We start from the raw sequence: 17045 nt of genomic DNA, 5'->3' as shown, positions 1-17045 counted from the left end.
CTGCTGGGGGCAGCACAGTCACATAACTCACTTAGAAAACTACAAGGTCTTGTGGCAGACAGCGAGGAACAACAAGACGGTGTGGACCTATGAGGAGGGGCGACAAGTCTACACCATAGGATGTAAGGAACACATTCCTCACTGTCAACTCGTTTTCCACGACTTCGATATTACAGTCGCCGGAGAATACCAGTGCGTGGAGATACTCGGTGGGAGAGTGACCAACCTTACTCGTGTCAGTGTTCAGGTGTCCAACTACTCAACAGGTGTGCCTGAGGAGTTTTGTGACATACTAGACAACATGACCTCAGGACCGCCACAACAGCCTTGTTGGGTTCCTTCACTGCCTGGGTGTCAACACAACACAACCTCTGTTTGCAAACACCTGTATAAACCACAACGCACCACATCAGTAGACGAATAACATCTTCCAACCTTCACGGCAGGTGAACGTCTATTAGCCTGGTGAAGACGAGAAGCAGTATAATGAAAAATAGGTCATGTGCGTTTTTATTGACCCCAGGTTTATATTTAAAATAATACTGTATTGTGATTGCAAGCTAGTGATCAGTGAACACATTTGTCTGAAATGCTGCAGGTATTCCCGATACCTCGAACATTGGTCTGAAACTCCCCATTTGTAAGCCACGTAAAATAAAAATTAATTTAAGAAGATTAGTACATATAGTAATTATATATATTTTATGTCAAATCTTGTACACAGATCTGGCATCTTATTATTTTTTTAACTAAAATCTTCAGTGGATCTGACACGTACACTGGCGTAATATATTAAAAAATATATAATTATGCTATAAACAAAAATATTTTACTGTGTTACTGGCATGCAGGTGAGGTATTGCCTCTCTTGTCTTGTTTAAATCAATGCCAAAATGTTTCTTAGTCTGTAAACATATCTACTAAGTTATTTAAAAAAAAAAAAAAATATATATATATATATATATATATATATATATATATATATATATATATATATATATATGATTTTGTCCTTACAATATATATATGTTTTTGTCCTTTACAATATAAAGTGTTTACAAGAGAAATGACAATATCTTTCACCTTATAATAGACACAAAAATAATTACGTTGACCAGAAACATCCAAAACTACACGTAAATACAATAAATACAATAAGAAGAGTAAAAGTCCTCTAGACATCACAGCCTGTTATTGACACGATGAATACAACACACTGTATCCACACACACACACACACACACACACACACACACACACACACACACACACACACGAAGTAAGGTAAGACGTATATCCCTAAATCAAGACTCAGCGCCAACTGCTACCAAGGTACCTAATCAAAGTCCCAATATGAGAGTGATAAGTCAAATGGGCCTTAAGTCCTAATGGGTCACATTTCTAAGACCACTTCTAATAGGCCTTGCATCTAATAGGCCCCATTTCAAAGAACCACTTCTAATCGATTCCATTTCCCATAGGCCCCATTTCTAATAGGTCCCATTCCAAATAGGCCCAATTTCTAAAAGGCACCAAATTTAACCTAACTCACCCATAGGCCGCAGTCTTACTTTAGGTTAAGATAGACGGGGCCTATTAGGACTGGGGCCCATTTGACCTGCAACTGACACGGGGACTTTTGTCAGTCGTAGTTCTTTTGTCTGTTGTTTACATTCTGTGATGGATCAGCTGAGAGTCACAACGCACGTCAGAGGCTCAACTGACCGGGTCACCCCACTTAGGTTCTCGCATGACTTCCGCTGACTTGGTCGACACGCTACTCAAACCGGAAGTACAGTGACACGTAGGAGGAAGGGAAGAGGGGGAGAGGGAAAGAGGAGGGAGATTGGCTGAAGGTAAAAGAAGGGAGAGAAGTGACTGATGGAAGGGGGAAGTGTCTGGGGTAGAGGAAGGGAAGGGAGGGTCTGGAATACAAGGAAGGAACTGAGGGAGAAGGAAGGGAAGGAGTGAGGGAGGGAGGGAGGGGGAGAGGGAATTAGAACGAAGAGGTAGATGAGTGAGAAAAAGCAGAAAGATGTGAGAGAGAGGAAGGTGAAGAACAAGACAAACGAAGAAGGAAAGGAGGTAGAGGGCGATAAGAGACAGGGAGAAACAGAGAGTGATCAGAAACAGAGGAGAGGGAGGAGATAAAAGAAAAGGAAGGAGAAATAGAAAAGAAAACAAGGGGGTGGGAGAAGGAATAAGGGAAGAAATAAGAGGAATAAGGAAAGGAAAAAGAGGACAAGACGGAAGGACAATAACTCACAATACAAGGATGATTCGATCAGCTGACTCATTGAAGGACAAGGTACAAATACAGGTACAGTGCAGGTACAGGTACAGTGCAGGTACAGGTACAGTGCAGGTACAGGTACAGTGCAGGTACAGGTACAGTGCAGGTACAGGTACAGTGCAGGTACAGGTACAGTGCAGGTACAGGTACAGTGCAGGTACAGATGAAGTTGAACGGCACTAGTAATTGAATTATGATATTATTATTTATTCTAAAGAAATTTAAATGTCAACATAAATTTCGGAAAAAAATAATTAAATTGAAAGTTACTCAAAACAACAGTAAAGTAATAAATAAGTAAATAACCCCAGCAGCTATATACTGTACTACATATATTTCGAGTTTCTTTGCATTTTATATTGTATCGGCACTGCAATTTATAACTATAACATATATTTAAACACCTATAGTATATAATAATAATAATAATTAACGGTTTATTGAAAGAGCTTGGCAGCCAGAAGGCTGAAAATATACAGTAACATATTTGGGGAATGGGTTACGAATTACAAATAATATGCAAGTGACACAAATAAGACATATAATAACTTAGATGGGGATCAGCTCAAACTACAGTTCATTTCAACATAGTGACAGTGTAGGGAGCAGTGTTTACTGGGAGTGAATACACTGATTTATTACATGTTATTGATAATTTTACAATGGTTGGGACTGGGCTGTTCTTATAGCGATCAGTTCGTGCACGTATGGGCTGGATGCGGTTGTGGTGTCGAACAGCAATTCTCGGACAGGGGATCTCAGGTGGTAGTAGGGCCGGTGTCGGGGATGGTGTGTGTGTGTGTGTGTGTGTGTGTTTGTGTGTGTGTGTGGGTGTTGCTAAACTTCGGTACCGGGTAGAGATGACTCCAGGGACAACTCCCCTCAGAAGATGACCAGCACATTCATATTTAAATTATCATCTCGACTTAATAACATGATACAAAATCATTTCTATGGTTATCAATGATCTTTCTGATGATATAATTATTTACGGTAACCTGAATGTCAACAAGTGGGTTAAAGAAGACGAAAAAAAACAACTGCATCAGAGTTAAGACCAACACTTCCCCACCAGAGAAAACTATCACGCTCTAGCTAACGTGTTGTATTGAAAGCTTTTGTTAAATTACACACTAACAGAATGATTGAGTGTGTGTTCTTTGAGTATTTTCCATTATTATAATTAGTAGTAGTATTAGAGTTAGCGTGTGGCCAGTGTACGAGTATTGTTTGTTGGAAGTTCCGGTGTTTGGAAACTGATATGGTGAGGCAACACTGAGTACAAGGTTGAAGGAATAAGCCAAGAAGTAAGTGGTCAGCTGCCTTTGGAGAGAGAGAGAGAGGTACAGACACAGACAGACCGACAGACGTAATAGGAGAAACGTGTGTTTTACGATGTTCAGTGTATGAGCCGCCAATGGTGAACGACATCGCCGCCCCCCCTGCAACATCTCCTAGAATCACAGAATCACAGTTAAGGCGAATAATAATACTAAAGAATCATAGTTTAGGCGAATAATAATAATACAGAATCACAGTTAAGGCGAATAATAATAATAAAGAATCACAGTTAAGGCGAATAGTTCTAATAAAGAATCACAGTTAAGGCGAATAATAATAATAAAATATCCCAGTTAAGCGAACTTTCGGCCTTCAAGAATCCTACTTTATCCAATCCAGTCTGAACTCTGTCCCTCAACACAAACTTGATCATCCCAAACCAACAAACACGGCTTCGGAACCACAGAACTAGGAACGTTGACCCAAATAACAACACAACAGAGTCAATACTTCCGGGTGAATTAAACGTGACAGGTAGAATGAATAATGACTCTCTATCCTAGGTGTCACTTTACAACCACACCTGACTGGTGACACATTGGTGTGGTCTCAGTACTGGTGTTAACTTAGAGTGTCGATCTGGTGGACAAACTCACACACACCCAACGTAGTGACCCAGAAACTACAAGAGAATTTATAGGACAAGGTGTTTGTCTATGGGCTTCTAGTATTAATATTTGATGTGTTGATAAGCCTTAAGGTTTATAGGGGCAACAACTCCTCATTAACAGAGTATATAGATCATCATTTCCTTACCCATAAACACAGCAATCTGACGTCAACTCTAGGTTAACCTCTACACCGTCCCCCTCCTGTGTCATCCCCTATTAACCTAACCTAACCGAACCAAACCTAATCTAACCTAACCTAATCTCAATCGTCTTCCTGTACCCTCCCCTCCCCTCCCCTCTCCTCTTCTCCCCCTCCTTTCCACTCCCTCCCCCTCCCCTCTTCTCTCCTCCCCCTCTCTTCCTATAGTAACGTTCATCCTCCCCCTCCACCACTTCTTCCCCCTTCTTCTCCACCTCCTGCCTCTTCTATGCCTACACATGTTTCACTCCAGCCACGGCAACACACAAACACTTCTTCTCTATCTAACCCTACACCGACTGCCCTTTCACGACACTCTCCCATCTTTTCCCTCTCTCCTTTCCACCCACAAACAATCCCACCCTCTCCCACTCTCACTCCGTTCTTTCTACCCTCACACCCACCCGCCCAGGCACCCCACGCCAAACATAGCCCAGAGACAAACACGCAATGCTTTCTAGGTCATGTTCCTACACAAAGGAATATTGAGGCCACGTAAATAGTTCTCTACTGGCAGTTCTTATCGACAGAGTAACTCAACCGAAGTAGGTTGGTACTACACACCTGTCCATATGCTAATGACTTCCGTGTGTGTGTGTGTGTGTGTAATGATGATGATGATGATGATGATGATGATGATGATGATGACTAATAGTTTATTGAAATAACATGGCAGCCAGAAGGCTGAAAATATACAATTACATAATTGGGGAATGGGTCACTTGATCGACAAATAATATACAGGTAACATAATTGATACAAATACCGCATGATATATAATAACTATGTGGGAAGAAGATTGTACTACAGGGCATTTCAACATAGTAACAGTGCAAAAAGTAAGATTGGCTGGGAGTGAATACATTAGTTGAATACGAGTTGTTGATAATTTTTGCAATGGTTGTGACTGGGCTGTTCCTATCGCGATCAGTATGTGCTCGTATGGGCTGGATGCGGTTGTGGTGTCGAATGGCAATTCGCGGACGAGGGATCTCGGGTGGAAGTAAGAGCCGGTGTCGAGGATGGTGCAGAAGCTTCTCACCAAATTTGCAGATGAGGTCGTGGTGATGATCAGCCAGAACTGAGAGGGTCAATGTGATGAGTGCGTATTGATATATGGAGTAGGAAGGGGAGAGAATAATCTTGCATGCCCTCTTTTGCACTTTTTCCAGATGTTTCTGTTGTGTGGGATTTAGAGAAGAAGATCAAGTATGGGAGGCATAGGTGAGCTTGGGAAGTATAAATGTTGAGTAAACACTGAGGAACTCGGGCGCACGAACTCTGGGGGACTTGAGTCGGCGGAGGAGGTGGAGACGAAAACTGGAGAATTTGAGTACTGTACTGACGTGTGTTTTCAGTTTAGTTTGTTATCTATAGTGACGCCGAGGAGCTTAGTGGAATCCACAACCTGGAGTGTGTTGGGGCCCAAAATAATGGAGGGAGGTGGGACAAGGTTGGAGGAGAGGTTGATGTGCATAACTATGGTCTTGGTATGGTTGATGGTGATGTGGTTGTTGGTGGCCCAATTTTGGAGACTTTAATATATCCTGGAGGGCGGTATAGTCGGGAACCCGGTACTTTAGTCCAGGGATGGTGAACTATCCACTGCCCGAAGAGACGCACTGCAGAGTCAGTAATCGGCCTGCAGGTCTTAATGTAAGGGTCTCTGCACTTGGCTGGTAGTGGGAGCTGGAGACCAGAGCACTGATATGTGTGTGCTACACCCAATAGGAGGCATTGGTTGAATTGGTTGGTACTGGTTCGCTAAGTCAGTTGAGATAAGGTCAAGGGTATTTTAACCGCGTGTAGGGAGGTTCACAGCTTGTGAGAGCAGCAGCTTATTCTGGATATCATTGGTGTCAATTTCGTTATAATCCCCATATAGTACTAGCCTGGCACATGGGTACCTAACTCTGAGGCGGTCTGAGGTGATTGATCAGAGTGTCTCTGGTGGGTGAGCGAGGTGGATGGCACAGTATATGGGAGAGGCAGTGTGGCGAGGGTGGGCACGTGGCACAACACGTACCCATAATACCTCAGCATCAGCTGGGACTGAAACACCCAGGCGTGACAGGCGTAGTTCATCTTGATGGAAGAGGGCAATGCCCCCTCGACGTCTACTCATATTTGAACGAAGGTGATGAAAGAGTTGACATCCATCAATATGGCACGTTTCAAGAACAATTTGCCAAGCTTCACATATGGCAGCGACTGACCGGATTGTGGTTGCCAGATTGTCAAATTTATTAGCTAAGGAAGTGACGTTAGAGAGCAGTAAGGAAGGGAGACCGTACCATATTCGGGGAACTTCAGTGTAATGGTACGATCTGTCAGGAGTAGGTTTCTCTGGTTTTCTGCTGGAGGTGATGGTCCTGATGGGCTTGTGTGTGTGTGGAGTTCATAGAGTATTGTGTAGTGTAGGGTTACGTGTATTCAAGTACTTTACATATTCTCTTCGCCACTTGTCAGCTTGTTAACCTGTCAAGCGGTCGGTCATTTCTCTATTACGCACCGTTGGCAAGCACTGGTCTGTCTGTCTGTCTGTCTGTCAAATTTACATTGTTCTGTGCAGATAAATAACTGTATGTGTATAAGTATATGTTGGACTATCTGGTAATACTGTAAAAAAAATGTTATATAACTTCATGAGAATTGTTAATGGAACGGTACATAAAATTCTATTGCGTAAAATTTGAATTCTATATAAATTTCCTTAAATACAATATATATATATATATATATTTACTCGCTATACCACAAACCAAAAAAAAATCTTTGATATATAAATTCTGTAATATATAAACTAAATAGTGTATAAATTCCATTGAATATCAGTCATAAAACACGTAAGCTCTACACATAGGCCTATATAAATTCAACTAGATATAAGCCATGTAGTGTATTTATATTCTTCAAATTATAAACTCAGGAAACGATAGATTTTATACCTAACTAATCATCATATAAAATACAATGAACTCAATTATATAAGAATGTATAAACATATAAATTATTTAATATATTAATACTACAATATATAAATTCCACAATACATATAAATAAATCTAAAAATATTTACATTCTACAAAACATGAATTCTAGCGTTTATATATTGGTCAATGTATATAAATTCCACAATAAATATCTGAGTATATAAATAATTTTTCAATATATAAATTCACCAAAATATAAATTTCCTATCGGGAGAATAGAGAGGTTAATGACCTCAGAACATCGACCTGTGTTTTCATAGTTGTCTTTGTCTACCCGTTTATGACTGTCCTGGTGAGTGCCTGCCTGTGTGTACGTGTATGTGTGTTGGTACTAAATTTTGTAAATTCACATGAGCACTAGTGTGTATTTGTGTGTGTGTGTGTGTGTGTGTGTGTGTGTGTGTGTGTCAGAGCATGAATTTTTTATTGTTTGTACAGGTATACGACTTGCATCTCGGTTCAAGTGGTTTAAGTGTATACCCTGACACCGCCATCAACAGCTCGATGAAGGAAGGTGCGTGACTCTCTGGTATAAAGTTCAAAGGATACATTTACCGATAGCATTTTGTCCAGTCGTTTACGTTTAGGATGTGCGTATGTGCGTATGTATACACTTGGGTGCTTGAACATAATTATTGGGAATTTGAGTGTGTTTATACGTGAGTGCTAAGTCTTAAGTACTGCGGATGTGTGTGTTTGTATACTCGAGTGTTTGGACCTACGTTTTGTGTGTAATAATAATAATAATAATAATAATAATAATAATAATAATAATTAACGGTTTATTGAAAGAGCATGCCGGTCGAAAGGGTGAAAATACACAATTACATAATTGGGGAATAGGTCATTTGAGTGTGTGTGTGTGTGTGTGGACTTAAAACACTGCATATATATGCTTGCACTTTAGACATGCGTATATGCGTATTTCTCCTCCCGTGTCCTTGAGCTTCTTATATAAATACTTCATGTCTGACTGCATTCAAGAACGGCGTAGATACGTGCTTATGGACCTGTCTTGCCCGTGTTGATGGACCTGTGCTTGCCTGCGTGTACGCGTCCCTTAACAGACATATTCTCATTGGTAATTGTAGTGTTGATGAGGAAATTAGATTCATGTAGTTTGTTTCACCACCCTGTAACCGTTTGTTGATACTCTTGCTATTAGTAACGCCAACAGTGCTGTGGGTCACTCGTTCACCACCCTGTAGTCAGTCATCTATTCCGGGTAACTATGTTCATGCCGCGACTCTATACACCCACCTTGATCGGTTCTCATATCCTCGAATTGAAGAAAAAATACCTTAGGAATTTTTGCGTCGTAACTTAAACGAGTCGGATAGATACAGTCTCGCTTAATCATTTAAATGTAAAAAAAAAAAATACTTTGTGACTCTTTACGTTGAAGCAAAATAGGTTAGGTTAGGTTTGGTTTAGGTTAGGTTAGGTTAGGTTAGGTTAGGTTTGGTTCAGGGTGTTTAATCTTCAGGTGAAATAAGCTGGACTAATCTTCACGTCATCCCAATACCTCTCAGAATATCTACCAACCACTGTGTCGTAGCTTAAGTAGGCCATTTAGAAGCCGTCCCACATCTCATTGAAGAAGAAAAACTTAACTTATCTACCAAACTTTGAGAACTCGGGAGCCAACACGTGTCACAACTCACCAAGGCTCACGATCAATAACCCACTGTGGGCGAGAATGGCAACAGCTTTATACCGCGGGTCAACACACGATGCACAAACAAAAACATAATATATACCTTTTTTTTCACACTACATCGACCTCAAAGGAGACTTCGCAGAATTCAGGGCGTCACCTTCCTCGACAGCAGTGTTTAATAAATACAGAAATACATAGAAACAAATAAATAGATAACTAAAGAAAACACAAGAAACGAATAGATGGAAAGAAAAGAGAAAATACGAATTAATGACTATAAGCATACATATAATATAACTACATATATACTATTTATACAAATGTTCATCAATTAAAGTAGTACAGCAACGTATGTCTCTTAATTCAGGTTTTGTATTTCGTATTATAAACCAACATATGATAGAAGATACACTACTGAAAGGTAATTCAATAAGGGTGTCCAATGATGTATATGTGCGTATGATCATGTGGGTATTCTATGTGTCCATTAATAAATTCAACGTCGATTTGATGCATGAATCCTATCATTACTACAGGTGATTATAACCCTGTCGATAATATTTGTTTAATTCATATGACCTTCAAGAGTATTAGAATCGCATCATATTTGTAGTTATATTTTACTAAGTCATTATTACAGCAAAACGTTAACACCAGCATCAGGAGTCATAATACTTAGGTTTCGGGGATGACTTAAACAAACTTCTGCGTATGTGCTTAACGAAATAATGTTTTGAGGTTGGAATGCACAGTAACACAGAAAACGGAACAGATATGAGAGAAAACTTACCTCACTCGGATGACTTTTTGGGGTAACTGCTACAATCAGTCCATTGCCTCTGGTTCGATGATGTCTTGTTGATGTTTTCTATCTCTTCTCCTTATCCACATGGTTCACGTTTCAAAATTAACTAGTTCTTATTCACTTTTTATATTGAGTATATGTAATTTCAAAATAATGTACTGTATAATGTTTATATGAGTATTTTTAATTAACAATGCTATTATTATTTCAGGTCATAAGTTTTCCTTTTCTGCGTTATGCTTTTGTTTCATGTCAATAATAAACTTAATTTAAAGAATGTTATCACTAGTTGAACTTCTACTCACTATATTTTTATTAGTATCATCATTAAGTCCGACCACAGGATTATCCAGGATTTTCACTTCCTCTACTAAAATTACCAACACCACACAAATAAATGTGAATTCAATTGTATTTATCTTTATCGAGGCGTTAGATCTAGGCGTGGCCCACAGGTTGGTATTTCCTTCAGTGCGTTAACCTGAGAGGGATCGTGCCGTCTTCACCTATAGATTAACTCCGTACTGAGGGTGTGTTGTAACTCAGGTCATGAATTATTTGTTGTTGACGAAGACGTTCATAGAAATATCATCAGAATATTGGATGCACCTTTGCTTCAACTTGTTTAAACGGATTTACTTGATCTCTTCCACCTTGATTTGCTTGACCTTTTATGTCTTGATTTGCTTGACCACTTTTATCAATACTTCTTTCACCTCCACTGTCTTGATTCCTTCTATTCCGTCTGCCTAACCGGAATCTGATCTCGTTGAATTTTATTTACTTAATATCATCACCTCAGTCCTCCTCGTATAACAGATGTAAGGGAGGCGTGGAGGTGCCCAGTACAGTACCAATGTTTCTCACGCAGGACAACAGAAGATTCGTATTGAGGTGATTGGGAAGGGCTCTTCATGGGTGATCCGGGACTACCTGTGGCGTTGATAGTGCATGGGTGTATACATGACCTTCTCTGGCCTTGATGTACTTTCTTTTTTTTTTAAGTACGATGCCTATTAATTACATATGAGTAAATAATCAGTTTTGTGTTAAGGATTTATGTTAAAAGTAAGAAGTTTAAGAGGAGCTTCTGTGCTCCCGATAACTTTATAGGGTTCTTGATTATATAATGATATCTAAGTCTCTTTTTTTTTCGAAAGTGGCAAACATTTGAGTCATTTATTATCTCCCAATGTTTTAGTTAGTTTTATCCTCTTCACCACTGATCGGCTCGTTAGCCGCTTGGGCGATCGGTCACGTCTCTGTTACGCACTGTTGGCAAGTATTTACCTTTTCCACAAAGTACGTCGACGCTTCCTTTGGCACTTGTTTATTTGGCTGCAGTTTATTTTACTCTTAACAATTATTCGTTGACTGGCGTGAATTTATCTTTCTGTTTTGACACATAACAGGAAGATGACAACACACTGAAGTGACTACTACTTTGGCTGAGAGAAGAGAGACAATAAAAGTTCAGTCACTAAATTAATTCCAAAGACTTCACTCACTATCATTTCCTCATTTCACTACTTTCTTGGGTAGTCTTAAGTGCTGTAAAAAGTTAGTTTGGCCTTCGAGTAATTGAACAGTAAACCTAGTAACACAACAAACAATACACACAACAAAAGAGACGAACGGCACGAAGTACAGTTCTTATAGCGACTAAAAGGTTGATTTTTAAAACAGAATTCGTTTCCTCCTCCTCCTCGTCTTCCTCGCGTATGGTGCGTATACCTCATGCATGGTGTTGTAGTAACTGTAATCTGGTGAGGGCAGGTCGTTGTGGTAGGGCAGCCCTGGCACGCGAACTGGCAGGAAACCCAGGTAGTTGAAGATACTAAGAGGCACAGCGATGTTCCTTATATTCTTTCCGAGGATAAATCGTTTCTGCCGTCTGTGAGGTTTCTGGTGGAGGTCACTACTGCGGGAGACGATATAACTGGCCTTCTTGTGGTCTTGTGATTGTGATGTGAACGTCCGACTGTACTCCAGTTTTGGAATGACTATTTTCTTGGTCTCCTTCAGACTCTCAGGAGCACCAGTGTCGTGAACCAGCAGCGTGTCCTCTTCGTCAGTGTGTCTTTCGTCAGTAGAATACACTGGATGATTAAACGGAGAGTCCCATAGGATCTTGATAGGATTTGAAGGAGATATCGCGGTAACTCTCCTCCCCTCTTCAAGACTTCCAGGATTCGTGGCTGTGAGATCCGACTTGACGCGGTAGGTCTCCATCGCCATCAGTTCATGATCTCGGTCGACCATATTCCGCAAAAACTTAGGAGACGGATGTTGTGTTTGGACATCGTTCAGGAGGTTTTGGGGTAGCGGGTGTTGGTCGTAGTGGTGAAGGAGTTGGGAGTGGGATGGGAGGAGAGCTTCTCCCTCAGCTATAACCAACACACTCGCCAACACCAGCGTCAGCATCATCATAGCTGTTGGGGAGATAGAAAAAAGAAGGAGTGAATTAGGGTCCGGTTCCATGTTGGATGTTTACAGTGTGGTAATGTAGGGAGTCTCGTCTTACACTGAGGGGAAACAAACAGGTACACACACACACACACACACACACACACACACACACACACACACACTCGGAGCCAATATAAACACACTTAAATATATGATTTAGAGTCCAGAATATGAGGTATGATATAATATATATTAAATAAAATTAATCATCTTTACTTTTCCTAGTAGATTTTGCCGTCACTTCCACCAGAGACAAGGAGAAGGAGAGAAACAGAGAAGCAGAAGTGGAGGAATAAGGGATAGAGAGAAAAGGAGAAACACGGGTGGAAAGAAAAAGAGATAGATAAAGAAACAGACAAAAAATAAACGATAGAAAAAGCAAGATTAAGAAAGACAGATAAACAGAACAAGAGAAAATGACAGACAGGGGCAGAAGTCAACAGAAAAATGTGTGAGTAAAAGAGGAAGTAAAAAACGGGAAAGAACGAGAGACAAAAGGTGCGAGAGACAGAGTGAAAGAGACGGTGAGACAGACAGAGAACAAGACAGAGAGAGAGAGAGAGAGAGAGAGAGAGAGAGAGAGAGAGAGAGAGAGAGAGAGAGAGAGAGAGAGAGAGAGAGCACAATGTCAATATAGGTGTAGACTGTAGGTTCACCCAATATGGTAAAATAAATATAATGCTTAATGGTCTTCTATCCCCATTTACAATAGCTATTCTTCCGTATCTTAAGTCCCTAAATTCTCAAAACTCGAAATCAATGAAACACGATTTTTTTTATGACATTTAAAAGACGAATAAAAAATAAGTTCATGTCTCATATATAATAAAAGTTCATAATATTTCGTCTGGTTCATTGTCTTTCACGTTGACTCTCTCTCTCTCTCTCTCTCTCTCTCTCTCTCTCTCTCTCCACCTATACTACCCATTGGCAATGTCCCAAATGTATTCTTTCTTAAACTTCGTGATATGATGCGTCGAGATCCTGTATATTTCATCTGTGTTTTATTTAATATTTCTAATAAACTCTTCTCCTCTTATTAAGGCATCACTTTCAACACAATTTCAGCATGTGTTGTATTATCTAAGATTTGTGACCAGAATTAACCAACTACAATTCGCTAGTTCCTCAGGTTGCGTCATATAAAAATCCTTTGTCTTCCAGCAACTCTCCTGTAGTGCACCGTAACGTTACACTCCATATACGAAGTGAGGTGGATACTGGTTACTGAAGTATATAACTCACTCTTGGTCTGTTTTTTAATTTATATATATTTTTTTTTGCTTATAGAGGCTTCCCCCCACCACCACCACCACCAGATGTGGGTTAGTGATAAAACTGAAAAGATAAACAAAAACTGAATCATAAATAAATAAAGCTAAAAAAAAATAAATAAAAACAAAATCATTACAAAATACGCAATAAAATTAGGCCATTGACATTGACTCACAGACCTCACAAGCCACTCATTTGTGTTTCATCATATGGTAAGTATAAAATATGACTCGACTCTTCCTCAAGGCAACAGAAAGACAAATATTGCTTTCATTCGACCTTATAATCAGGTTGGGTGTGGTGCACATGTAAACAACGGATCGATTGTGTTTACTTTCATCAGCTGAGGGATTACGTCATCATATACATCAGCTGAGGGATTATGTCATCATATACATCAGCTGGTATTATGGATGACGTCATATGTGTCAACAACGGGTGAGCTGATAGAAAGGAAGGAAGGAAGGAAGAGAAAGCAGATAAAGTGACTTGCTAGGCTAAAGGGAGAGAGAGAGAGAGAGAGAGAGAGAGAGAGAGAGAGGCGGGTTGGGGGGGAAATAAGAATAACTGAAGGGAAAAGAATCGAAAAAGCAAGACTTAATAAGTGAAGACTAAGACATACAAAGACTGAGAGATAAAGAGGGAGAGATAGAGAAAAAAAAAGAAAGACACTGTAAGGTAGAAGAATATTCACTGACATACTGTAACTCGTTCAGTCATGGTGCTCTCTCTCTCTCCTCTCTCTCTCTCTCTCTGATACACCTGACCTCATCTAAGCTGGTGTTTATTTTCTGTTCGTCTCTTTTCTCTACTTATTTACGTCATTTAACTTTCTTTTTTTCAATTAACATTCGCTATTAACTTTCTCCTACCAAACAACGGCAACAAAAAAACAAAAAACAACAAAACAAAAGATACAAAATGCAAATAGAAAGAACAAGAAAAAAACACAACAAAAGTAACACCAATACAATAACAACAGAGACGGAGCGAGACAGAAATAGACAGAGAAAAGACAGACAGAAAAAACTGAAATAGACAGAAAAAAGAGACAGAAAAAATACAGACACAGAAATAGACAGAAAAAAATAGATAGAAAAATTCAGAAATAGACAGAAAAAATACAGATAGAAAAATTCAGAGACAGATTGACAGAAAAAAGACAGAGAAAAAAATAGAAAGACAGAAATAGACAGAAAGCTATAGAAATAGTCAGAAATAGACAAAAATAGTCAGAAATAGACAGAAATAGTCAGAAATAGACAGAAATAGTCAGAAATAGACAGAAATAGTCAGAAATAGACAGAAATAGACAGAAATAGTCATAAATAGACAGAAATAGACATGAAGCCTCAGGGGTGTTATGGTCGCTCTGTCATCAGTGTTATTTACGTAGTTGGGACAGCGAGGTAACAGCCGAAAGACATTTACGTTACCGTGTTGACTGGCGAGTGTTTGGTGGTGATGAATGCTATACAGTACAGTCTTACAGTCATATGAGTGGTGTTGATTGTCTGGTGGTGATGAACGCTATACAGTACAGTCTTACAGTCACATGAGTGGTGTTGATTGTCTGGTGGTGATGAACGCTATACAGTACAGTCTTACAGTCATATGAGTGGTGTTGATTGTCTGGTGGTGATGAACGCTATACAGTACAGTCTTACAGTCATATGAGTGGTGTTGATTGTCTGGTGGTGATGAACGCTATACAGTACAGTCTTACAGTCACATGAGTGGTGTTGATTGTCTGGTGGTGATGAACGCTATACAGTACAGTCTTACAGTCACATGAGTGGTGTTGATTGTCTGGTGGTGATGAACGCTATACAGTACAGTCTTACAGTCACATGAGTGGTGTTGATTGTCTGGTGGTGATGAACGCTATACAGTACAGTCTTACAGTCACATGAGTGGTGTTGATTGTCTGGTGGTGATGAACGCTATACAGTACAGTCTTACAGTCACATGAGTGGTGTTGATTGTTTGGTGGTGATGAACGCTATACAGTACAGTCTTACAGTCAAATGAATGGTGTTGATTGTCTGGTGAGTGTATGATGGTGATGAATGCTATACAGTACAGTCTTACAGCGAACAGACGATAAACTGTAATATGAGCTGACAAATATTTTACTCACAGGAGATGTGATCGAGGGTGGATATATTCTTTGTATACTAAGTATTTCCTAGATGAGAATGAATCAGTGTGAATACTGTGAAATTTTATGTCTGTGTGTATGTCTGGCTGTATGCTTGTCTATATAAAGAACACATTAGAGGTCTGGACACGACTGAGAGAATCTACGACTTGAGAATGTGGTTAAGAAGGTAAACTCGTAATTTCTTCCCAGGACGAACTATAAGCTGCCACATCAACACCTCGTAAAAAGTACTCCAGCTTCTTCAAAGTTCTTAATAAATTACTGTATATCTTGTATAATTAGCTCAATAACATAACTGATTAATCTAACCGAGTATGAAAACTATAGTTGATTTTGCGTGTACACTGTGAAGGATGGTTTGCTTTCTTGAAATAAAAGTTCTCTAAAATTAAAATTAAAACCCAAAGTACCTGGAATTATTACGATATACTAGACACATAATATTACACTAAGGTTTCTGTACTTAAGAAAACTACAACACGAACGGTTGACTTAACAAAAAAAAACCGCATTTTACTAAATGTTATCGTTGTTGTCTTCCTGCATACTGGGACAAAAATCTGCCGGAGTGGCGGAGGTAGGAGTGACCACCAACACCTGATTGTAAACAAACTTGTTGGTTCCTGGTTAGCCCTTGCCTGCAATTAGAAAGTCAGACATTCATTTCACCAGAGCTTTTGCATATTTTCCGCCAGATTACATGAAGATTAGGTTAGCGGGTTTAGGTTAGGTTAGGTAGGCTTGACCAGGTTATTCTAGGTTAGTTTACGCTAGGTTAGGGGGCTAAACAACCGTCCTGTTTAGTTGACACCGGAATCAACTGTTTGCCAGGACTGTCAGAACCAAGTAAACCAGGTAGAGAGACGCAGTGTAAACAAGACAGACATCCGGGACTGTACTCTCACTTCCACCTGACACAACCATTAGAGTTTAGATGGTAATGCTTTTTTTTAGGAGAAATTCACTTCTTTAGGTTAACTCACTGCAGATTTAATAAACAAATAAATAGATGATAACAATAATAATAATAATAATAATAATAATAATAATAATAATAATAATAATAATAATAATAATAATAATTTTCAACAATTGTCCGAAGCATCAAGCCTTAATTAGCATTCTCAGTCGTATTTGCTCCCCCCTCCCTCCCCCTCCCCCTCCCCCTCACCCTCCACCCTCTCCCTCACCCTCCCCCTCACCCTCCACCCTCATCCATAAAATTCACTTTCAAT

The 17045-nt window shown here is 39.6% G+C and overlaps 1 protein-coding gene across 3 annotated transcripts in view; it reads right to left on the bottom strand.

Moving 5' to 3' along the window:
* LOC121859916 (cyclin-dependent kinase-like 2) overlaps window positions 1-17045 on the bottom strand; it is a 124552-nt gene that overhangs the window by 60173 nt on the left and 47334 nt on the right. For all 3 annotated transcript variants that reach the window (XM_042356875.1, XM_042356872.1, XM_042356876.1), the window contains exon 3: window positions 9888-12334. The gene's annotated coding sequence lies outside the window, so the exon portion shown is untranslated. The remainder of the gene's footprint in view (window positions 1-9887; window positions 12335-17045) is intronic.

The sequence above is a fragment of the Homarus americanus genome, unplaced genomic scaffold, assembly GCF_018991925.1.
Source record: "Homarus americanus isolate GMGI-L3 unplaced genomic scaffold, GMGI_Hamer_2.0 scaffold5198, whole genome shotgun sequence".
In the NCBI taxonomy this organism is placed as follows: Eukaryota; Metazoa; Arthropoda; class Malacostraca; order Decapoda; family Nephropidae; genus Homarus; species Homarus americanus.
This window is presented reverse-complemented; position numbering and strand designations above follow the sequence as displayed.